The sequence below is a fragment of the Stenella coeruleoalba genome, assembly GCF_951394435.1.
Source record: "Stenella coeruleoalba genome assembly, chromosome: 21".
NCBI classification, from domain to species: domain Eukaryota; kingdom Metazoa; phylum Chordata; class Mammalia; order Artiodactyla; family Delphinidae; genus Stenella; species Stenella coeruleoalba.
Window position 1 is genome coordinate 17,926,494 of NC_137167.1, and position 25,969 is coordinate 17,952,462.

Genomic DNA, 25,969 nt, shown 5'->3' on the forward strand with positions numbered 1-25,969 from the left:
TGGTGATTAAGACAATGTAGTATTGGATCCAAGACAGACAAGCTGACTATAGAAATGACCCCCCACATATAGGCTGATCTGATTCACGAAAAAGGTAACATTTCAATGCAGTGGCATAAAGTCTGTCTTTTCAACAAATGGTGTTGAATAATTTGATATCCATATGTAAAACAAATTTATCTTGATCCCTTCCTCACACCAAACATAAAAATCAATTCTTAGATAGATCTAAGTGTAATAGGTAAAACAACAAAGCATTTAGAGGAAAAAGAAAAATGTGACTTTGGAGTAGGCCCAATATTTCTTTTAAAAAACAGAAAATATTTACCATAAATTTTAAAAAATGGTACATTGGACTATATTAAAATTTAGAAATTTTGTTTCTAGAAAGTCACCATTAAGAGATTGAAAAGGCACAGAGTGGGAGCAGATATTTGCAATACATATGTCTGACAAAGAATGCATATACTCATAAAGAACTCCTCCAAATCAATAAGGAAAGTCAGTCAACCCAATAGAAAAATGAGAAGTTCACAAAATAAGATATTCAGGCATCCAATAACCATATGAAAATGTGCTCAACTTCATTAGTTTTCAGGGAAATGCAAATTTAAATCACAATGAGATTCAACTCCGCATCCACAAGAATTTTGAAAAAGGTTTAAAAAAAAGACTGACCATATACAGTGCTGACAAACACTTGAAGCAACTGTAGCTCTCATTTATATACTGTTTGTTAGTGTACATTGGTACAAAAGTTTGGTAAGTTATTTGGAAGTATATAGTAAAACTGAACAAATGCATTATCTAGTTCACTTTTAGGTACTTATGCAATAGCAAGGCATACACATGTTCATGAAAAGTTATCAACAGAAACGTTGATGGCAGCACAACTGTGTGATAGACCTAAATTGGAAACTAACCAAATGCCCACCACATAAATGGGTATTTATAGGTTGATATGTGTATATTAGTATATTCACACAATAATAGACTATACAACAACTACACACAACATGGATTAATTTTACAATCATAATTCTCAGTGGAAAAAGGAAAAATTCCCAGTGAACAAAGAATGCTTCTCCAAGAATCCATTTGTATAAAGCACAAACAGACAAAACTATATATGCTGGTGGATGTCACAGAAGTATTTGCTCTTGGCGGCGGCTGGCTGGTGACTGGAAGAGAGAACAGGGCAAGCTCCCGTGGGCCAGAATGTTCTCTTTCTTGACTTGGTAATGACTATGTGGGTGTTTTTGGTTTATGAAAATTTATGAAACGGCACACATAATATGTGAACTTTTGTGCATGTATGGTATACTTTAATAAAAAGTTAGAAAAATAAAGCTCACCGTAGCTGTACACGAAGAGTTCACTTGAGAGAAGCAAGAGTAGAATCGGGAAGACCAGTTAGGAGGCCGTAGTCCTGGCAAGAGGTGATGGTAGTCCTGTTGGAAGGAGAAATTATAAGCACCGACTACGTACAAAACCTTAACTTACTCCAATGCTAAAATGTATTATCCCTACGATTATACTAATACCCCTGACTTGATTATCAAAAAATAATATAATTTGAATTAACGTTACAACCCATAGCCTGCTAATTAGCCTCACAAGCCTTCTTCTTAACCAGTTTAATGATAATAGCCTTAATTTCTCATTAATATTCTTTTCCGACTCCCTAATCTGCACCACTACTGATCTTGATAATATGACTCCTACCTCTGATATTAATAGTCAGTCAATCTCACCTGCTCAAAGAATCGCTGACCTGAAAAAAAACTATACATCACTATACTAATCATATTTCAAATATTTTTAATCATAACATTTACCACCACAGAACTAATTCTATTTTACATTATATTCGAGGACACACTAGTTCCTACACGCATCATCATTACTCGATGAGGTAACCAAACAGAAAGCCTCAGTGCAGGGCTCTATTTTCTGTTCTATACACTAAATGGATCACTTCTGCTGTTAGTGGCATTAGCATATATGCAAAACACCACAGGTTCTCTGAATTTCCTAGTAGTCCAATATTGAATCCAAGCATTACCCAACTCCTGATCCAATGTCTTTATGTGACTAGCCTGCATAATGGCCTTTATGGTAAAAATACCCCTTTATGGCCTCCACCTTTGACTACCCAAAGCACACGTAGAAGCCCCCATCGCAGGCTCTATAGTCCCTGCAGCCGTATGACTAAAACTCAGGGGCTACGGCGTGCTACAAATTACAGCAATACTCAACCCCCTGACAGAATTCATAGCATACTCTTTTCTTATGCTCTCTTTATGAGGGATAAGCATAACCAGTTCAATCTCTCTGCGCCTAACAGCCCTAAAATCACTTATCGCATATTCTTCCGTCAGCCACATAGCACTTGTTACTGCAGCTATTCTTATCCAGACTCCTTGAAGTTACATAGGAGCCACCGCTTTAATAATCGCCCACGGCCTCACATCATCTATGTTATTCTATATAAATCTATATTATTTGAGTTTGCCTAGCAAACTCAAACTGTGAGCGAGTCCACAGCCCAACTATAGTCTTAGCCCGAGGCCTACAAACCCTCCTCCCACTAACAGCCACTCGAGGGCTACTGGCACGCCTGGCAAACTTAGCCCCACCCCCAGCTATTAATCTAATCGGAGAACTGTTCGCAGTTATATCAACCTTCTCATGATCAAATTTTACCATTATCTTAATAGGAACTGACATTGTAATTACAGCCCTATATTCTATATGTATACTAATTATGACACAACATGGTAAATACACACCCCATAGTAATAACATTACACCCTTTTTTACATGAGAAAACACCCTTAGAGCCCTCCCCATTCTACCCTTCCTACTCTTGTCACTAAATCCCAAAATCATCCTAGGCCCCCTGTTTTGTAAATACAGTTTAAAAAACACAATAGATTGTGAATCTAGTAACAGAAGACTGAGACTTCTTATTTACTGAGAAAGTATTGCAAGAACTGCTAATTCATGTCCTCATGCCTAACAGTACGGCTTTTTCAGGCTTTTAAAGGATAGTAGCTATCCATTGGTCTTAGGAGCCATAAAATTGGTGCAACTCCAAGTAAAAGTAATAAACCTATTTTCCTTTTTTGCTGTGGTCACACTACTTATACTAATCATCCCAATTATAATAACTGACACAGATTTCTACAAAAGTGAGAAATATCCATCATTTGTTAAAAAAAAAAAAAAATACCGTCTCATATGCTTTTATTACCAGCCTAGTTCCAACAATAATATTCCTCCACACAGGCCAAGAAATAGTTATTTCAAACTGATATTGAATCACTGTCCAAACCCTTAAATTAACACTTAACTTCAAAATAGATAACTTCTCCATAATATTCACACCAGTAGCATTATCCATTACGTGGTCCATTATGGAGTTCTCAATATGGTACCTACACTTAGACCCTTACATTAACCGGTTCTTCAAGCACCTACTCTACTTCCTCATTACCATGCTAATCCTTGTTACTGTCAATAACCTCTTCCAACTATTTATTGGATGGGAGGGGGTTGGAATTATATCCTTCCTGCTTATTGGGTGGTGATTGGGCGAGCAGACGCAAACACAGCTGCCCTCCAAGCAATCCTATATAACCTCATTGGGGATATCGGGTTCATTATAGCAATAGCATGATTCCTGTTTAACTCAAACACAGGAGACCTGCAACAAATTTTATACTCGACCTAAATCCCTCAAACCTCCCCCTTATAGGACTTGTACTAGCTGCAGCCAGAAAATCAGCTCAATTTGGACTCCACTCTTGACTCCCCTCAGCAACAGAGGGCCTCAACCCTGTATCAGCCCTGCTCCACTCAAGCAAAATAGTTGTGACAGGAGTCTTCCTACTTATTCGATTTTACCCGTTAAGAGAAAACAACAAACTTATTCCAGCAATAGCGCTGTGCTTAGGAGCCCTCACCACCCTATTCACAGCTATATGCACTCTCACCCATATGCACTCTCACCCAAAATGACATTAAAAAAATTATCGCTTTCTCCACTTCAAGCCAATTAGGCTGAATAATGGTAACAATTGGAATCAACCAACCCTATGTAGCATTCTTACACATCTGCACACATGTTTTTTTTTTTAAGGCCATGCTATTCTTAGGCTCTGGATCCATTAGTCACAGCCTGAACGACGAACCAGATATTCGAAACACAGGAGGCCTTTTCAAGGCTTTACCCTTCACCACAACAGCCCTTAGTATCGGGTGTTTGGCGTTGACAGGAATGCCTTTCCTCACCGGCTTCTAAAGACTTGATCATTGGAGCTGCTAACACGTCTTATACCAACGCTTGAGCCCTGTTAATGAGTCTAATTGCGGTCTCCCTCACAGCTGCCTATAGTACCCACATTATCTTCCCTCTATTAGGACAACCTGGCTTCTCCCCCGCTAACCTCTATCAGTGAAAACAACCCCCTCTCAATTAACTCCATCAAACGCCTACTAATTGGAAGTGTCTGCTGGATTCATTATCTCCAACAACATCCCCCCAGCCAGTCCCCCTAATAACCATACCCTTACATCTAGAACTAACTGCTAACTGCCCTTGCAGTAACCATCCGAGGCTTCGCACTGGCACTCAAAATTAACCTTAACACACAAAACGTAAAACGTAAAACTTATCCACCCCTCAAATACCCTTAAATTCTCTAGTCTCTTAGGCTATTTCCCCACCATCATGCATCATCTACCTCCTTACCTAAACCTATCAATAAGCCAAAAACCAGCATCCTCTCTTTTGGGTTTAATCTGACTAGAAAACGTTTTACCAGAAACCATATCCCTTATTCAACTAAAGTTCTCCATACCAATCTCAAGCCCAACAGGCCTTATCAAACTATACTTCCTATCATTCCTCATCACTCTCACCCTTAGCGTGCTTCTGTTTCATTATCATGAGTAATCTCCGTAATAACCACGACACCAATAAGCAGCGACCAGCCGGTAACAATCACCAACCAGGTACCATAACTATACAATGCCTTTGTAACTATACAAAGGCCATAGCCTCCTCACTAAAAAGGCTAGTCAGCAGCATCATAAAGGACTCAGTCCCCCAACCCACTGAACTTAAACACAACTTCCACCTCCTCACGCTTTAAAATATATAATACCATCAAAAACTCTATTGTCAACCCTGAAAGAAACGCCCCCAAGACAGTCTTATTAGAAACCCAAACCTCAGGATACTGCTCAGTGGCTGTAGCCATCATATAGCCAAATACAACTAATATCCACCCCCCCCACACACAAATGAATCAAAAACACTATCAGACCTAAAAATGAACCACCAAAGTTCAACACGATCCCACACCCAACACCACCACTCACAATCAACCCAGAGCCCCCATAAACAGGTGAAGGTTTTGAAGAAACCCCTGCAAAACTGATCACAAAAATAACACTTAAAATAAATACAAAATATGTCATCATCATTCTCACATGGATCTCAGGATGATTTCCATGAGAAATCATCATTCTCATTCAGCTATAAGAATACCAATGACCAGCATCCCCAAAACACACCCACTAATAACAATGCATTTATTGACCTCCCAACCCCATCAAACATTTCATCATGGGCCTTCCCTGGTGGTGCAAGTGGTTAAGAATCCGCCTGCCAATGCAGGCGACACGGGTTCGATCCCTGGTCCGGGAAGATTCCACATGCCACGGAGCAACTAAGCCTGTGTGCCACAACTACTGAGCCTGTGCTCTAGAGCCCGTGGGTCACAACTACTGAGCCTGTGTGCCAAAACTACTGAAGCCCGTGCACCTAGAGCCTGTGCTCCGCAACAAGAGAAGCCACCGCAATGAGAAGCCCGTGCACCGCAATGAAGAGTAGCCCCACTCGCCACAACTAGAGAAAGCCCGCGCGCAGCAACGAAGACCCAGCACAGTCAAAAATAAATAAATAAATAAATAAAATTTAAAAAATTCATCATGATGAAATTTTTGCTCTTACTAGGAATTTGCCTGATCCTGCAAATGCTAACAGGCTTATTCCTAGCAATACATTACACACCAGACACAGCAACTGCCTTCTTATCAGTAGCACACATCTATCGAGATGTTAACTACGGGTGAATCATTCGACATATACACGCAAACGGAGCTTCTGTATTCTTTATCTGCCTTTACATTCACGTAGGACGTGGCCTTTATTATGAGTCCTGTGCCTTTCTAGAAACATGAAACATCGGAATTATTCTACTACTTTCAGTTATAGCTACTACATTTATAGGCTATGTACTACCATGAGGACAAATGTCATTCGGAGGGGCAACAGTCATTACAAACCTGCTCTCAGCAATCCCATATATTGGCACCACTCTTGTTGAATGGATCTGCGGTGGCTTTTCTGTAGACAAAGCAACACTCATGCCATTCTTTGCTTTTCATTTTATCCTCCCCTTTATCATCACAGTGCTAGCAGCTGTCCACCTACTATTTCTCCATGAAACAGGATCCAACAACCCCAGAGGAATCCCATCTGACACAGACAAAATTCCATTCCACCCCTATCACACAATCAGACATCCTAGGCACTCTACTACTAATCCTAGCCTAATACTAGTCCTATTTTTACCCGACGTGCTAGGAGACCCTGACAACTACACCTCAGCAAAGCCACTCAACACACCACTGCATATTAAACCAGAGTGATATTTTCTATTTGCATATGCAATTCTACGATCAATCCCCAACAAACTAGGAGGAGTCTTAGCCCTATTACTCTCAATCCTAATTCTAGCATTTATCCCAATACTCCACACATCCATACAATGAAGCATAGCATTCCAACCCCTTAGCCAATTCGTATTTTGAGTGCTAGGGGCAGACCTACTAACACTAACATGGATTGGAGGACAACCTGTAGAACACTCCTTCATCACTGTCAGCCAACTCACATCTATTTTATACTTTCTTTTAATTCTAGTACTAATACCAGTAACTAGCATCATTGAAAACAATCTCCTGAAATGAAGAGTCTTTGTAGTATATCATATGACCCTGGTCTTGTAAACTGGAAGAGGAGAACAACACATCTCCCTAAGACTCAAGGAAGAAGCCCTGAGCTTCACTGCCAGCACCCAAAGCTGAAATTCTACTTAAACTTTTCCCTGAAATTATAAGACATTTACAGAATTGTTAAGTACTATATCAGTACCAAAACAGCCCATTTTATCACAAACTACTATGTACATCACGCATACTTCTATTACCACATTAATAAGTACATACATCTTATATGTACATATTACATTATATGTATAATTGTACATTACACTATCTACCCCATGCTCATAAGTATGTACATATTATTAGTATTACATAGTACATATAGATTATCAATCGTACATGGTACATTAAGTCAAATCAATTCTAGTCAACGTGCATATCCTGTCCATTAGACCACGAGCTTAATCACCAGGTCACGTAAAACCATCAACCTGCTTGGCAGGTACCCCTCGTCTCGCTCCGGGCCAATAACCTGTGGGAGCTTCTATAGATGAACTTCATCAGACACTTAGTTCTTACTTCAGGGCCATCTCACCTAAAATTGCCCGCTCTTTCCCCTTAAATAAGACATCTCGATGGACTAATGATTAATCCGCCCAGGCTCACAAATAACTGTGATTTCATGCATTTTTTTAATTTTTAGGGGGGATACTTGGACACAGCTATGACCTTAAAAGGTCTTAACACAGTCAAGCAAATTGTAGCTGGACTTCAATTGAAAATTATTTACCAGCATCAACAATTCATGGTGTGTAATTCAGTCAGTGGTTACAGGATATAACAATATTATACATGTATACACGTAAAATAGACATAGCATTCCAGTATCCCCTCTCCCATCTAAAACAAACACCCATCAAAACAGATTAACCTCGGGCTTCCCCGGTGGCGCAGTGGTTGAGAGTCCGCCTGCCGATGCAGGGGACGCGGGTTCGTGCCCCGGTCGGGGAGGATTCCGCATGCCACGGGGCGGCTGGGCCCGTGGGCCATGGCCACTGAGCCTGTGCGTCCGGAGCCTGTGCTCCGCAACGGGAGAGGCTACAACAGTGAGAGGCCCGCGTACCGCAAAACAAAACAAAACAAAACACAAAACAGATTAACCTCAAAAACACCCCCATCATACCAATAAACTACTTAGATATTCACCACCCATATAGACTGACATCTCCCCTAGATCCATTAGCCATTTTATCAAAAATTTAATACTAAATCCGACACAAACTGCACAATACAGCCATATAAATACCACCGGTACACAGCAAGTTGATGTAGCGTAAACAACCTCTAAAGCAAGGCACTGAAAATGCCTAGATGGGCTTACTAGCCCCATAAACACACAGGTTTGGTCCCAGCCTTTCTATTAATTTTTAATAGAATTACACGTGCAAGTTTCCGCACTCTGCTGAGAATGCCCTCAAAATCACTAAGATTAAAAGCAGCAGGTATCGAGCCACTATGCCAGTAGCTCAGAACATCTTGATCAACCACACCCCCATGGGAGACGGCAGTGGTTAAAATTAAACCATAAACGAAAGCTCGACTAAGCCGTATTAATTAGGGTTGGTAAATTTCGTGCCAGCCACCGCGGTCATACGGCGAAAAGCGTGTTAAAGAGTAATAAAAAATAAAGTTAAATCTTAATTAAGCTGTAAAAAGCCATAATCAAAGTAAAAATAGACTACGAAAGTGATTTTAGCATATCCTGATTACACGACAACTAAGACCCAAACTGGGGCTAGATACCCCACTATGCTTAGCCCTAATTGTCATAGCAGGAAGCATAAAACTGATTTAACTAAAGAAATATAATAAGCAGTTTTCAGAGTCAATAATTGTGCATTCATGATGGGAGCCATTTATCTCGTATAATTGTCTCTAGTTGTATTTAGCTACCTAGATCCTAGCAACAAAAATACATACGTTTGATTTGATACAGTATAGTACAAAATCTGGAAGTTTTCCACCAGGCATGTGGGTGATCATTAATTTTAATTTAATTTTACAAATGGCCCAAATCTTTGAATTATCCTAGACTCTACTTTTTCTCTCACATCCCGTTTTTAGTCCATTATCTTGGGTTGACATCTTGAAATTCCCCTACTGGTTTTTCTTAAAGCAAAAATGTGATTACAGAAAAACCGTGTCTTAAAACCCGAAACCCTAGGTAGTATTACGTCTTCTCCAAAAACTGAGTTTATGACTGCATTTTCTGGGCTCAGTATGTGGTGAGGTTGTTTTAGATCGTAAAGGAATCGGAGAGTATAGCTCTCCAACATTGCAGTGAAGGAAGTTTACACTAGATTTCCACACTGGGCTTTTTTTTTTTTTTTTTTTTTTTTTTTTTTTTTTTGCGGTACGCGGGCCTCTCACTGTTGTGGCCTCTCCCGTTGCGGAGCACAGGCTCCGGACGCGCAGGCTCAGCGGCCATGGCTCACGGGCCCAGCCGCTGCGCGGCACGTGGGATCTTCCCGGACCGGGGCACGAGCCCGTGTCCCCTGCATCGGCAGGTGGACTCTCAACCACTGCGCCACCAGGGAAGCCCTGGGCTTTTAAAACTAATAAAATGGAGATAATTCAAGCTATAATAGCCATGGAAACATTTCCTTCAGAAACCGCATGATAGAGAATATCTTTCTCATAGGCAAAAAAACCTAGGTGGCATATCTGAGATGGCATGAATTTCCATACATTTTGTCCTTGTGTGAAAGCTATCTTTCTGAATTTCAGTTATGTTGAAGATGTCCCTTAAATCAGATAACTTTTATGGTGTACTTATTATGCTCAAAGAACTTTGGCAGGTATTTGGAAAAATACAATAATCAATCATATATCTCAATTTTCAAGAAGCCTATGTGTTTGCATTCTTTATAAAATAGAGATGCAATAAAGGCTTAGAGAATTAAAAAAAAAAAAAAAACATTTATGTTCTACAATGATCCCAGGATAGATACTCTGAAATTAGTTGTAAATTGTGCAGTATGCATTTACTGGGGGCTGGGGGTGATGAAAGGTCTAATTCATGATAAGATAGTGAACTAATAACTACTGATTCCCACCCCTCAAAACCACCCTGTAGATGTCACAGAAGAGAACATTTGGTTTATTATCAGAACCTAATATTTAAATATTCTGACCAGTTAGGTGGTGATTGGGTCCTAATATAAGTTCAGAAAATAATAGTCTGGGTAGAAAGGAATGGATAGATCCCCTCGGCAGCTCTTCTGATTATGCCCTGGTTGGATCATTTCTTGTTCCAGCTCTATGTGGTGGCAGGAAAGCATCAGGAGCAGTTCAGTGCTGACTGGAGTTACCAGAATAGCATGAAGGACATACTGGGTAATGAGGGGACTATAAAATTCTACATTGTGTGAATAGGGTGGCTACGATGGATTCTTCCTTATCTATCGCATGTGGGTGAATCCACCCAGGGTCGGTTTTCGAAAAGAGCAGGACCTACAGTTGAGATATTAAGAGGTTCCCCGAAAGGTAAGAGTGATTGGTAGGAGGGAAAGTGTGATGGGGAAGTGTTAGAACTATATCGAATGTCATAAACTCTACCCTAAAGCAAATTCCACTGCAATCTCCACGTAGACAGAAAGGGCAAACGCTAGGACCCGGATTTTCACCTCGCCTCAGTTACCCTTCCCCCAACAACGCATTAGCCAATTCTTCCAAGGGAATGTGAGTTTAAGGGACTAAATATCTAAATATCTGAGAAGCATAATACCATAAGAGAAAGACTTCCAACCAAACGATACATAATTTAAAAGCAGATGTGAAAAAGGAAAATAACATAACTGGCCACTACTCTGGCCACCCTGTTCTCTCGTTGGGGAGCTCCTCAAATTCCTGACACAGAGATGATACTCAGGACCCTGTTCTAGCACCAGGGCTGATGTCTATCCTGATTCCTTGGGGTTCATATAAATGTAAGTGGACATTTTTATGAAAGGCAAACATAGAAACAAGCAGCAGCTATGGTAGGTAATTCAACAGCCAATCAAATAGAATTAAGGGGGAAAAACTCATAAGGAATGAAGAGGAAGTTATATACAGATAAAGGTGATACTCCGTCAAAAAAACAATTGATCAGAAACATTTGGGCCAGGAAAATGCAGTCATGATATAAAAGGTAACACCTGACAGAATCCCAGGGGAAAATAAATGGATCAAAAGGTATTCTGAGAATTTAACTTATGCTTTCCAGAAACTGCAGATCAAGCAGTTGAAAATTATTTTGGAGGCTATCTATATACTCTTATACACTAATGGGTATGTATTGTTGAGAAAAACTCTTGGGGAAGACAGGCTATCTATATACTGTTATACACTAATGGGTATGTATTACTGAGTAAAAACTCTTGGGGAAGACAAGTGTGCAGTATGTCACTTTCATGTAAGAATGTGGGAGAAATAATATGCGTGTGTAGCTTTTTATTTGCTTCTATTTGAAGAGAAACACTAGACAGGTAAAGACACAAATAAAAATATTAGAGGACGGGGAAGTAAAGTATACACAAAAAATACACAAAAAAATCTAATTATATATTCTAAGGTTTTGATTTTGTAGATATGTATTTTAAAAAAGAAACAGAAGTCCAGGGCTTTCCAAGTCAGCCACCTCAAATCCAAGGGGGAATGGATTCTGTGATTTGGTATTCTCTACTGTAATAGGATTAGCAGACGCTCAGACCCAGGGTCAGGGGTGCCTATCTGTGGGCACTAATGCAGTATGTAGGGGCTGGTCCAAGGTTATATGATGAAAAGAAGTCTGACACTTGAATCAGAGTTGAGGGCAAGGATTGAGGGAAGATCCACAGATAGACCAGCTCCAGGGCAGGACCCAAAAGCTATTTGTCAAAGATTTGCCAAAAGTTTAGAGCCCATTTAATGTGGGGGCTTTAAAGAACAGAGCAGAGGGAGATGAGACAGGGGCATCAACACTCTGAGAAACCGGTGCATCAGGCAAAGTCTAACAGACCTACACGCAAAGCAGGACCAGGTGAGGACGTTCCCAATCTGGCTTTACTAGAGCTTTAATATGGGTCCATTAAGGACCAAACCAATCCAGCCTGGCTGCTGGGCTCAAGATAAATGAAAGGATTATGAAGGGAGGACTGTACGTATAAATCATGTAAGCAGGTCTTGAGGAAAATGGTACATCATTTTTCAAGTTCCAATAGTAACAGGTTAAGTTAAAAAGTGCTTTCGCATTCATTCTGTCATGTGAAGCTCAGAAGAACTCAAACAGCCAGAACTCCTGTTTCTGTTACCACTTCTTAGATGAGAAAACTGATTTTCGAAAAAGTGAAATGGCGTGCTCATGTTCATAGCTAGTAAGAGGCTGTGCAAAGAACGAACACAATTCTTATTCCTGCTCGTTGCCTCTGTCATTAATTTATTCATCACTCATTTCGAGTCCCTAATAAGTCAGGCACTTCTTAACAAGAAGCAACGTTTCCCCCTGAGCAGCCCACCATACCGTGAGGTCCTCTTTCTGCTAAGGCTGTATCCAACAGGAATTTTCTTCTTCGTGTCTTTAACTGTACTACTGGCAAGAAGAAATGTGCAATCAACCCATTAAATTCAACTCCAGGGGGTTTCAAGATCTCCAGAAAGCCCATTTATTCAGGATCTAATTATCTAGTCTTGTGGTTTAATAACACTCCCTCACCTACACTACCTCTGTGCTCTGAGGACCATTTCCCTGGATATTAGTATCGTGAAGGAGAGCATATGGAAATGAAAAAGATGGAATTCAAATCCATCAGTTTTTCTATTTGTTAGTTGCCCATAAATAAGAATGGTGAGGAGGCAGTCGGGAGTAATGACAAAATGAGAAGCTTGGATTATTTGGTGATATAAACTATTCAGCCTAACTTCCCCTCTCCCCTCACTGCCATGAATAATAAAGTTGGAGCTTTCTCTCAGCCACGTGCTGATTGGCCTTGGATCCTATGTTTTTCTATTCTTTTATATTAAAGATTGCAAAAGGCTTCTCCAATATACAGAACTGTTTTCATGTTAAAATCATTATTTGTTTGCTTTAAGTTGATGGGACAGTGAGTGTGTTCAGGCAAATCAGAAATTCTGGAAATGCAGCCAATCGGAGGGCTAAGGTTTACTAAGCCATATTTTTGTTTAAGATGGAAAAGGACAGAGAAACTATCATCGGGATTGAATGAGTAGATTTTTTAAAACTGTAAATGCAGGAAGGAATGAAATTAAAACAATGTCAAGTACACACTGCTTGTAACTGGATCCTAATGGAAGACTCTGCAAGTTCACTTCAGATCATAACTTTCAAAATGAGTTTGTTGTTAAAATAATGAATTCCCAAGGAGACCTTGCCAGTGTTGAACAAGTTTTTTTCACAGTATAATTTGATAGAAATGTTTGGAACCTGTGTCACAAATAATACACAATTGAATTTAGAGACATCCACAAGAGCTTTATAAAAAATACTGAAGCTAATGCTTTGTTTGGTCTCTGGAAACTGTCTGGAACCTTCCACCGGTGCTCCACTAACAGTGATTCCAATGACAGCCATAAGTGATTACAGTTTCCAGAACCAGTCGTTAACTACTGGTGTCTTGAAAGAAGAAAGCAACTGTTTGAAAATGTTGGGAAGAAACTGTGGTTCCCTAACTGTGCTTCTAAACAGAAGTTCATGTTTGCCAGGCAGAAAATTGCAGCAAGGTGTTTTCGAGGTAATTCCCTCCCCTCGTGTAATTCAGACTGCCTGTCAATCTTCTCTTCTATCTTTTATCCAGATGGCTCTGTCTTTCCTGTTCTCAACCCAATCTACTGAAAGACTGAATAAAGAGATGAACAATGGAAAGAAAAAAGGCACATCACTCCTCTTTCACTTTTTTCCCCTCTTAAGTCCGATCTCAGTTGAGCAAAACGTCACTACACTTCGGTGTAGTGGGCAAACACGACTAGACCCAGTACAGGGGTGTGAACTAAGATACGTTATTCATCACAGACAGAAAGTTAAATAAAGAAGTGCACAGTCTGGAAAAATCAAGATTATGCAGAGTGTCTTCTTGATATATTAGGCAAATACTGAGAAGGGGGCTGCAGGTTAGAAAGAGAGAAAAAGTACAGCCAATTTAACAAAATTAATCTATAAGTACCCATCTGTATTGAGAGAGGGAAATAGATTTCCTCCGTTAATGACACCTCACCAAGACAATTAAAATAAAACTCCTCACCAAGACAATTAAAATAAAAGCTACTGAAATACAAGAGAACTTTGGGATCTACCACACCACACCGAATTGTTTGCATCTCTTCAAATCGGTGTTCCACTTAACATATTTTTCATTCCTGATGGGCCAATACATGTTTGTTATATGAAGTATTTTAAATAGACTTAAGGTATAGAAGTGGATCTATTAGGGTAAAGTATCTTTTTTTCTCTTCTCCCTCTCTTTTCCATACCCTATTATTTCCATCATCATCACTCTACTCTTGCCAGTTCTAAAAAGTAGCTAGCTTAGAATAAACGTCATTAGTCCTTATATGATGGTCAGAGATACAAGTTGTTAGGATGTTTCTCAAAAAGCGTTTATTTCAGGGTCAGATAAATTGACCTTTTCTCTTTACCTCTACATGACAGCTGACTGATTTTCTTCTTTATTCTAATAAAAGTAGACCAACGTTGACAAAAGCTTAATTAGTCTCTTCAAGTACAGGACAATTTGGAATAAAATTTTATAAAATCAATCTTATATCTATTGGCTAGGTGTCACCTACCCTCATATTTCTTATGGGGATTTGCTAACTACTTTCTTAGTTCTGTATATCATAAGTTAACAATTTTGATTTTTCATTTTTGATGAGTAGGGACATGTTTATTTTACTCAGCTGGTTGGAGACTTATTTTCTAATTATTTAATGCCTCCATCCTCTACTTTTTATTCTTTTTCTTCACCTCTCTGCCCCCGCCCCGATTCCCTCTTCTTTCTTCCCTCCTTTCCTCAGTTCTCTACCTCTTCTTTCTCTCTTTCCCATCCTTCCATTATCCTTTTTTTTTTTTTTTTGATTTTTTCTTTCTATAATTATGTGATGACTTTCTACTATGTGCCCATCACTATGCTTGATTCAAGCACAGTTCCATCCTTGAGGAGCTCAAACTAAAACAGTGTTACAACAGGGGATTATGGAAGGGACTATGTCCCAGGTACTGTGGGAAAACCAAGAGAAAGGAAGGAGCAGTTCCTTGAAGGGGCAAAGGATAGAGTGGAATGATTGAAGATGTTTTCAATTTCTAATTTTTAAGAGTCTATCAAAGAAATGAGGACATTTTAAGCAGAAGGAAAAATAAACAAGTGTACAAAGATATAAAAATACACAGGATGTTTATGGAGTTGTGAGTAGCCGTGGCAAGCTCATGCCAGAGAGGAAGTGGTAGTGTTTGCAGTAGGGGGAGCATTAGTTGAAAAGCAAGATTTATTTTGTTTTTTAAAATTTTTTATTGAAATACAGTTAATTTATAATGTGTTAGTTTCAGGTGTACAGCAAAGTGATTCAGCTATATATATATTTTTTCAGATTCTTTTCTGCTATAGGTTATTATAAGATACTGAGTATAGTTCCCTGTGGTATAAGTAAATCCTTGTTGTTTATTTTATATATAGTAGTGTGAATATTTTAATCCCAAACTCCTAATTTATCCCTCCTCCCCTTCCCCTTTGGTAATCATGTTTCTTTTCTATGTCTTTGAGTCTATTTATGTTTGTAAATAAGTTCATTTGTATCATTTTTTTAGACTCCACCTATAGTCAATATCATATGATATTTGTCTTTGTCTGACTTGCTTCACTTAGTTTGATAATCTCTGGTCCATCCACGTTACTGAAAATGGCATTATTTCATTCTTTTTTAAATTCCATTGTGTATATATACCACATCTTGTTTAAATTTGTGGTAGGCACTGTGAATTTGATCTTGTAGGCAATTCACTCCTTTAAGGGTTTTCAAGATAGTAAATAGAGTGACTTATTCTACTTTAAAAAATCATTTTTTCAAATAGTGGATTACAAACTCTTCAAAGAAATTTATAAACAAAAAGTCTCTTATCTGTGATCCCTTCCCAAGTAATTTTATAAGCAAATAGCCTGGCACTGTGAACCCAGGAGCACCTCCTGCCGGGGGAGTGCCGATGGTTTCACTGGACCCTCCCAAGTCAGGCTGCGGTACCCAGCGCTGCTCAAGGAGGAGAGGCACGGTCTGTGAGATTCACTCACAGCTGTTCTGGAACCTCTAGCTAGGAGTTTCTCAAAGCTCAAGTCCACTCCCTTCAGCATATAATTTGAGAGCATCCTATTTATCAAAATCTAAAATGGCAGGAGGAGACGGGATCCACCATAGTATCAGAATAAAGGTATTCATTCAATGCATTCTTCCATTCACCCAAAATGCCGCTGCTTCTTGAGAAAGATTTTGGTTATTTTGTTGTGATTGTGATCCACTTTCAAGTGCACACGGGGGCAGCTCGAAATATTTGCTATTGAGTGCTGATCAATGCCGTAAGAAAATTGTGGAACATCTCTTACAAAATTGCGGTCATCTTCTTTGACAGCTTTAGCAGAAAGAGTGGGAAATTGCAGAAAATTGTTAAAAAAAAAAAGCAGTTAAAATGGTTCACACTTACTGACAACCTCTATCTCAAACCCTGCTATTTATCATTTATTTAACTTAATCTATGGTTTTAGCTACTAGTTTAAATTTCACTTTCGATTTTCTCCCTTGTGTTAGGACTCCCTTGCCTCCTGCATCTGGCATCCCAGCAGTGAGCATATATTCATTCCTGATTACCAGGCACCTGGGCAGTTACATGTTCAGGTCTCCAGCTCTAAATGGGGATGAGTGCTTATTAAAGACTGCCGTTTTATGCACGTATTTTGTGATTATTCTCCTTTGTTTAAACTGCAAACATTCCAAACTTTTCTTTTTTACATCTTTATTAGAGTATAATTGCATTACAATGGTGTGTTAGTTTCTGCTTTATAACAAAGCGAATCAGTTATACATATACATATGTTCCCATCTGTCTTCCCTCTTGCGTCTCCCTCCCTCCCACCCTCCCTATCCCACCCCTCCAGGCGGTCACAAAGCACCGAGCTGATCTCCCTGTGCCATGCGGCTGCTTCCCACTAGTTATCTACCTTACGTTTGGTAGTGTATATATGTCCATGCCTCTCTCGCTTTGTCACAGCTTACCCTTCCCCCTCCCCATATCCTCAAGTCCATTCTCTAGTAGGTCTGTGTCTTTATTCCTGTCTTACCCCTAGGTTCTTCATGACATTTTTTTCCCTTAAATTCCATAATATGTGTTAGCATATGGTATTTGTCTTTCTCTTTCTGACTTACTTCACTCTGTATGACAGACTCTAGGTCCATCCACCTCATTACAAATAGCTCAATTTCGTTTCTTTTTATGGCTGAGTAATATTCCATTGTATATATGTGCCACATCTTCTTTATCCATTCATCCGATGATGGACACTTAGGTTGTTTCCATCTCCGGGCTATTGTAAATAGAGCTGCAATGAACATTTTGGTACATGACTCTTTTTGAATTATGGTTTTCTCAGTGCATATGCCCAGTAGTGGGATTGCTGGGTCATATGGTAGTTCTATTTGTAGTTTTTTAAGGAACCTCCATACTGTTCTCCATAGTGGCTGTACCAATTCACATTCCCACCAGCAGTGCAGGAGTGTTCCCTTTTCTTCTCACCCTCTCCAGCATTTACTGTTCTTAGATTTTTTGATGATGGCCATTCTGACTGGTGTGAGATGATATCTCATTGTAGTTTTGATTTGCATTTCTCTAATGATTAATGATGTTGAGCATTCTTTCATGTGTTTGTTGGCAGTCTGTATATCTTCTCTGGAGAAGTGTCTATTTAGGTCTTCTGCCCATTTTTGTATTGGGTTGTTTGTTTTTTTGTTATTGAGCTGCATGAGCTGCTTATAAATTTTGGAGATTAATCCTTTGTCAGTTGCTTCGTTTGCAAATATTTCTTCCCATTCTGTCTTTTGGTCTTGTTTATGGTTTCCCTTTTTATTGCTGACAATCTGACCTCCTTTTTAAATTAACTACAGAGGTTTGGTTTATACTAATCAATAAGAACTATTAGCTTCAATATTTGTATACAGAAAAAACCTTTTTAATGTATAGGAATGTTTGAACTATTATTTGAGAGTTTTTAAAATTAATAATGCAATAGAATCAAGCCTCTGATTTTTGTAATAAAACTCCTTTCTCCTCTCTGGACTTAGAATTGTAATGGTTTTGTCTACTTATTTGCCTCAATCAAATATGACCTTGCATCACCTCTTATTTTCTTGTCTACTTGTCCAATTATTGTGTCATAAGTATTCTTACCTCAAGTAAACTGTAAGCTCCCAGAAAGTATGAAATGTACACCATTTTTTTCTAGCTCCCCAAACCCCCAGAAAACCTCATATGTTACTTGGCATATTCTACGTTAAAAATGTTCCATCAGGATTAAATATTTTGAGGAGAAATTTGCCTCTACTCTTTTAGTACATTTAATACACAACTCAAGAAAGTAGATTTGCTTATTACCTTCCTTTCTCTTATAGTTCATAGTCTCATTTGCTTTGAGACTTTTCAACTTTGTGTGAGAGAGGAGCACAATTACTCCCACAAATAATGGGAAAGTAGATTGAGGGAAAAATTATATTTTCCAATACATAAACGGGGGTCACCTGCCTTAAAGAGTTACCTATAACGAATTTTAAATAACTGATGTAATGCAGTGTAGAAAAATAGACAGAATTTGCAGCAACATGGATGGACCTAGAGATGGTCACACTGAGTGAAGTAAGTCAGAGAAAGACAAATATCATATATTATCGCTTATATGTGGAACCTATAAAAAAGGGTACAAATGAACTTATTTACAAAACAGAAAGAGAGTCACAGATGTAGAAAACAAACATGGTTACCAGGGGTAAGGGGGGGAGGAATAAATTGGGAGATTAGGATTGACACAAACACACTACTATACATAAAATAGATAACTCATAAGAACCTGCTGTCTAGCACAGGGAACTCTACTCAATACTCTGTAATGACCTATATGGGAAAAGAATCTAAAAAACAGTGGATACATGTATACGTATGACTGAGTCACTTTGCTGTGCACCTGAAACTAACATAACATTGTAAATTAGCTATATGTCAATAAAATTTTTTTAATAAATTAAAAATAAATAAAACATTAAAAAAATAGGCAGAAACATAGGTAAGTGAGAGATGATGTGAAGGTTATTATTAAAAATGGAGCAGAAGAGCCTAGAAAGAGAAGAAAAGAGAGAAAGGAAAATAATTCATTCTGGCAAGAAATGACTTCAAGGCTGACTTTTATAGGAAAGAAGTTTAGAAACAAACTGCAGGAAACTGAAAGTGATCTTTGATCATTTAGAGAGTAGATGCCAACAAAATGTTCCTTCTAAAGGAAGTAGTCATAGTAAGGAAAAAATCACCACCTTAACCCTAGAGCTAAAAAACTAGAACTTATAAATTATGAATAATGTCTTATAAATCAGTCAGGGATATTAGAGAATTAAGAGAACTATACAGGTGAAACAAAATATATATTGAAAAGGAGCTGATGTTACTCCTGAGAGAAAAGTCAAAACAACAACAAAAAACAAGGACTTCACTGGTGGTGTGGTGGTTAAGAATCCGCCAGACAGCGCAGGCGGCACGGGTTCGAGCCCTGGTACAGGAAGATCCCACATGCCGGGAAGCAACTAAGCCCATGCGCCACAACTACTGAGCCTGCGCTCTAGAGCTCACGAGCCACAACTACTGAGCCTGTGTGCCACAACTACTGAAGACCCACACACATAGAGCATGTGCTCCACAACAAGAGAAGCCACCACAATGAGAAGCCTGCAATGAGAAGATGATTTGAGTTTGAATGAATAAGTCAGTAATTCTTTTCTGCACCTATATTAAATGTATATGGAAAATAGGTGGATAGGAAATTATGTATCCTTTTCTGATCTCTGGGAAGGTTTTATAGCTATTCTTTTCAGCTGTTTCCTCATAATTTTGAATGATTCTGTATTCTCAAGATGTACTTCCCATAACCATTTATGTCAATAACTCAGGATTTTCCTTGTCAAAGGTGAAATACCTGATTTTGTGAAGGCTGTTGTAACAATTGGCTAAAGATATCAACAAATGCCAAAATGTCTTGAAGACAATGGTTGCAAATAATATGTTGAATGTTATCCCAACAAGAGCAAGGGTGGAAATGAACAAATTAATTGATGTAAGCTTAGTGCAAAAGATATAATTTTCAAATTATATGTATGCTTAGGGATATCTTAACATGTGGAAAGAGTATTTTGAAGGTGCTTTTTTTAAATAATTGGATATATTTATATTTAGTTCTGTACTAGTATGAAATAAGAAGCACTATGATTGTACAGTACCTAAAGTTCACAAAACATTCAAAAGTATCAAATAGAAACTATTTTTATCTTACAAAAATGTTTATAGTAGAAAGGTCCTCCGAAAGAAGCAAAAAAAAGTACCTATGAAAATATTTTAGCTAAAATATTTATATATTTTAATGCAAAAAATAGAATTGAATATACTTTCTGTCCAGCAGAATTTGCCCCTATAGAGAGATAATTTCTCAATTAAAAATACGATATGTAGAGAAGAGTCAATTAAATCTATCAACAGCAAAGTATGCAAGTGGAAATACAACAAACTAAAAAGTTTCTGCACACCAAAGGAAACCATCAACAAAATGAAAAGGCAACCTACTGAATGGGAGAAAATATTTGCAAATCATGTATCTGATGAGGGATTAATATCTAAAATATATAGCAAACTCATGAAACTCAAGAGCAAAAAAAATTTCAATTAAAAATGGGCAGGGGACACAGGTTCATGCCCTGGTCCGGGAAGATTCCACATGCCGCAGAGCGGCTGGGCCCGTGAGCCACCGCTGCTGAGCCTGCGCGTCTGGAGCCTGTGCTCCACAACAGGAGAGGCCACAACAGTGAGAGGCCTGCGTACCACAAAAAAAATAAATAAATAAAAAATGGGCAGAGGCTCTGAATGGCCATTTTTCCGAAGAGACATTCAGATGGCCAACGGACACATAAAAAGATGCTCAACATCACTAATCATCAAGGAAATGCAAATCAAAACCACAATGAGATATCACCTCACGCCTGTCAGAATAGTTATTATCAAAAAGACAAGACTTAAGTGTTGGAGAAAAGGGAACTGTCGTGCACTGCTGGTCGGAAAGTAAATTGGTACAGCCACTATGGAAAACAGTATGGAAGTTCCAAAAAAATTAAAAATACTACCATACAATCCAGAAATTCCACTTCTGGGTACATATTCACAGAAAACAAAAACACCAAGTTGAAAAGACAGCTATCTGCAGCCCAATGTCCACTGCAGCATTATTTACAATAGCCAAGACATGTAAGCAACCTATATGTCCATCAATGGATGAATAAAGGAGATGTGGTATAAATATATACAATGGAATATTATTCAGTCGTAAAAAAGAAGGAACTCTTGCCAGTTATGACAACATAGTTGGACATTTAGGGTATTATGCTAAGTAAACTATGTCAGACAGAGAAAGATAAATACTATATGATCTCACTCATGTGGAATCTAAAGAAAAAAACAAAAAGCAATTCACAGAATCAGAGAATGGATTGGTGGTTGCCAGGGGTGTGGGGTGTGGGTGGGCAAAATGGGTGAAGGGAGTCAAAAGGTACAAACTGTCAGTTATAGAATAAGTAAGTCATAGGAATGTAATGTATAGCATGGCGATTCTATTCTAGTTAATAATACTCTAGTGTATATTTGAAAGTTGCTAAGACAATAGATCTTAAAAGTTCCCAACAAAAGAAACAATTTTTCACTATGTGTGGTGATGGAGGTAAATGACTTGTGGTGATGATTTAGATACACAGGCAAATGTCAAATCATTTTGTTGTATATATGAAATCGATATAATGTTATAGGTTCATTAGATCTCAATAAAACTTTGTAATTAAATAAAGTATCAACCATTTCAAAGTTTTTAACCATAAATTGCCTCCTGGAAGAAAATAGCTGACGTTAGAAAAAAACATTATTCCCATCTACTGAGGATGATGTTCTCCCGAGAAAGCACTTGATACGTGGCAGCCCTAGGAAGTTGCCATGTTTGGCTCCTCTCCTGTTCTTTTGTACTTTCAGCTAAAGAGGAATGGTTTTTTCTTTCCCTATGGGTCCTGCTTTGCCCCCTGGAACAGAGATGTTGTAGCCATTTGACTAGTATTCTCACTTCCATTCTACCAAGCAGAGTCAGCAGAGTTTACAGTCCACACATAATCACTCCTGCAGCAGCCACTCAATATAGCTTTTTTTTTTCCTCCCTGAGGTCTGTATGCTCCTTGCAGGCAGTTTAAGGGAGCACCACACATAAGGAGTCTGCAGAGAAGGGCGCTTTTTGACCATGCTTCGCACCTCCACATTTTTGATAGCATGTAGCCTAGGCTTTGACCTATTTTTTAAAATCTAATTCTGAAACTAAAAAAAAATGTCCCTTTTTGAGTGACATTTATCCTTAGTTTTTTCATCTTCTATTAAATTGTCAACAAAAGATAATTTTGTCCTGACATATTCCTAAGAATGATCCTAAACCCAAGGCAGAGGACTTCTACAAAAGATATTCTTTCCCCCATCTTCTCACCAAATTTTACCTGGAGAACAAGAAGGTACTGGAAGGAAAAGAGGGCCAAAAGGGCTTTCTGATTGCTCTTGGGTGACAAAAGGTGTGCCCCTGTAGGGATTACAGTTGGGTCCAAGCACTTTTCTGACTTGTAGGCAGATGAAAGATAGTATGAGGTCTCCTCAGGAAATACTGAGGTGGTAGTGGTCTGAGAGACTGATTTATCCTGAGTGGCCTGATTAAAGTTCTCCCCATCCATTTGAAGGCAGCTGTGACAAAAGAAATGAATGCTAGAAGCCTGGCCTATCAGTCCCAGCTACCAGATCATCCTCGCTTCCAAATCTCTTGGAAGACTATTCCTACCCATCTTCTCAGGATTCCAAGCCCTATGCTGTGACAAATGGCTCTACCATAATATTAAATATAATTTTTTTCTCATCACTATTTCAGCCCTTACCCTATCTGTAACTATTTAAACTCATTCCTTTCTTTACTATCAACTTAGACTTCTTACAGAGATGAACTTATGGCTATATACATGTATATGTGTTTGACTTTTTACTTTATAATTTCCATTTGCAGAGATATATACTTAAAAGTTTAACAGAACTTCTAAAGAGCATCAGGTTATTTTCTACTTTGGACACATGGAATAGAAAAGAAGTCCTTGGAAGGGGACAGATGGAAAGAACAGAATGCACTCAAGCCCACTAATGACGACAGGGAAGGACTGGGATTCTGCTCAGAGAGGAAGATGGGATGGGATCGGGGACATCTAGAAAGAGTTGTCACATGTACAGATTGGACAGTAAGTAAATGGGTCCCTCTTTTCTACATATTATTCTCAATCTTATCAATAAAAGACTATACCTCACAGTTATTTTTAATGCATTTTTAATCAGATTGTTTCTATAGACACAGATCCCAGAGAAACACCCCAGAGATGTCCCTGACTAATTAGGTCAACTGTCCTCTTGCTTCATATGATCTACAATCATATTACTTGATTCATACAAGTCTTCATTTTATTTTATTCATACAAATTTTGATGCTTATAAGGATTTTAATAAACCGTTCCTCTCAGTTTTAGGCTCCCATCCTAAATCTAATGGGTCAGGGGGAGAGATGCTATAGGGTACAGTAATTTATCATCTTTCATTCCTGATCCACCAACAACATCCTGGACCTTACCTCCTCCTGAGATGATACGTATCTGTTCATGGGCATAGTGTAAATGTCAATGAGTGTATCAGCTAGATTGTGGCATGGAGGAAAGAGTGTAATTCCCCCCCCCCCAGGCTAGATATGCCTAATATGGAATTAAAGATCTAACTAGATGATATGACCAAAGGAGGTCATCTAAAAGTATCCTTTACCTCAAAATCCCATCGTTTTGTCCCAAATTTTATTGGTGTCTTTTCTGGGTGGTTAATTTAAAGCTCATGTTAAATCATGTGTTGTATGGGTGTATTAGTTAAGGAAATGCTCACTAAGTACTCTAACAGATAAACCCCCAAATATTAGTGGCTCAACACTAACAACTTATAAATGATAACTGGTCATTCCTCACTTGTATAAGAGTCCCTGATATGTTACTGGTTGGTAAGTTTCCCACAATCGAGTAAGACCCAGGTTGGCAGATGTTCTTATCTTTTTAATATGGTTTTGAAGGTTATCTTGGGGGTGTATTCCAGACTGAAAATGGAGGGAGGGAGGGAGAGAGAAGGGACAGAAGAGAGGAGGAGATATTACGGGCAAGGCCTGTGAGTGGTAGATATAGTTTCTTCCTATATTCCTTTAGTCAGAACTCAGTAGCATGGCCGTAACTTCCGCAACTGCATTCCCAGGAGGAAGGCAAATAGGTTTGATACATGTTATTTTTCTCTGCCACAATGGACAAGGTAAGAGAGATTCGTTCATACAAATGCTACCAGAGGTAGGGTTTGCAAGAAAGTAGGTCTGAAGATAGAAGTTTTGTAGGCTAGTTGGGAAAGTGATCTTCTACCAAGAAAAAAATTTCCCCATCCTCCTATGACACATCTAATGGGGAACAACATAAAGATAACGAACAGCTAAGACAGACGAAGAAGACGGCAAAATCAAAGAGGAAGAATGGAGACAGGCACAGGAAATCTTCCTGAGGACAACTGTTTCCACTTTGCTACGTGCTCTGTGCTCTCCCTTCTACAGAGAAGGTGTAAGAATCCCAAATGATGGTGAACGCCTGTGTGATCAAAGTCAGTGCTTCCTAAAATTGAGAAAAAGGATCAGATTTAAGACTCGCCACTGACAAGAGCTACCAGAAGCACTTAGAATGAGCCAGACACTGTTAAGTGCTTTGCTTGTATTAGTGTTTTTTAACTTTCACAACAAACTTATGAAGTACTGAGTTCTATTTAGGTCACTTCTACCAAAATTAAAATTGAAATTCAGAACTAAAGTGGCTTGTATAACATCACACAGCAGAAAGTACTGAAGCTAGGACTAAGTTCCATGTCAGTTTTACTGCAAAACCTTGTACTTCTTCTGGTGATATTGGGAAGACTGAAGCTATTGTACTTTAATATAATCAATAATATGATATACACCTCACTGGGAAAAGAATAGACTGTTATTTATCAGAAGAAAGCTATTTGCCTTAAGAAATGTTAAAAATGTTAATAGGTTGTATTCAGTAAAAATCAAAGTACTGATTACAAGTATAGTTTATTTTGAGGAAATCTGAGGAAATAGAAATATTCAAGTACAATAATAAAACAAGGAAAGTTTTAGAAAAATCCAATGTATTAAAATACGTTCTACCCTTAGAAACTTGAAGTCCTTTGCCTTTGCCTTGTCACTTTACAAATTTATTGCTCTTTCATTAGGTGCTATGAGTCCAGATTCTGACCACTCCTTTGAGTTACACATCACTGAGTATTCTTCACATTTGAGTATGATGTTCTGGTCTAACCTTCATTTGTGATCATTTGTTTCTGACTTCACTTGGTTTACAATTTTTCTGGACATTATTGCCACAGGATTAACATCTTTGTAAGCATTTCATTACATACTTGAGCTTGGCTGCTTCAAGAAGTGAGCACATAGTTTTACAATGTGTTAGGCACAGATAATGCATTTTTAATTGTGAATATACTTATTGG

The 25,969-nt window shown here is 38.5% G+C and overlaps 1 protein-coding gene across 9 annotated transcripts in view; it reads right to left on the reverse strand.

Annotated features, from left to right (window-relative positions):
* Positions 1-1,408: 1,408 nt before the first annotated feature.
* The window catches only part of MSR1 (macrophage scavenger receptor 1), a 457,630-nt gene continuing 433,069 nt past the window's right edge, over positions 1,409-25,969 (reverse strand). For all 9 annotated transcript variants that reach the window (XM_079908915.1, XM_079908914.1, XM_079908916.1 and 6 more), the window contains one exon: positions 1,409-1,451. The gene's annotated coding sequence lies outside the window, so the exon portion shown is untranslated. The remainder of the gene's footprint in view (positions 1,452-25,969) is intronic.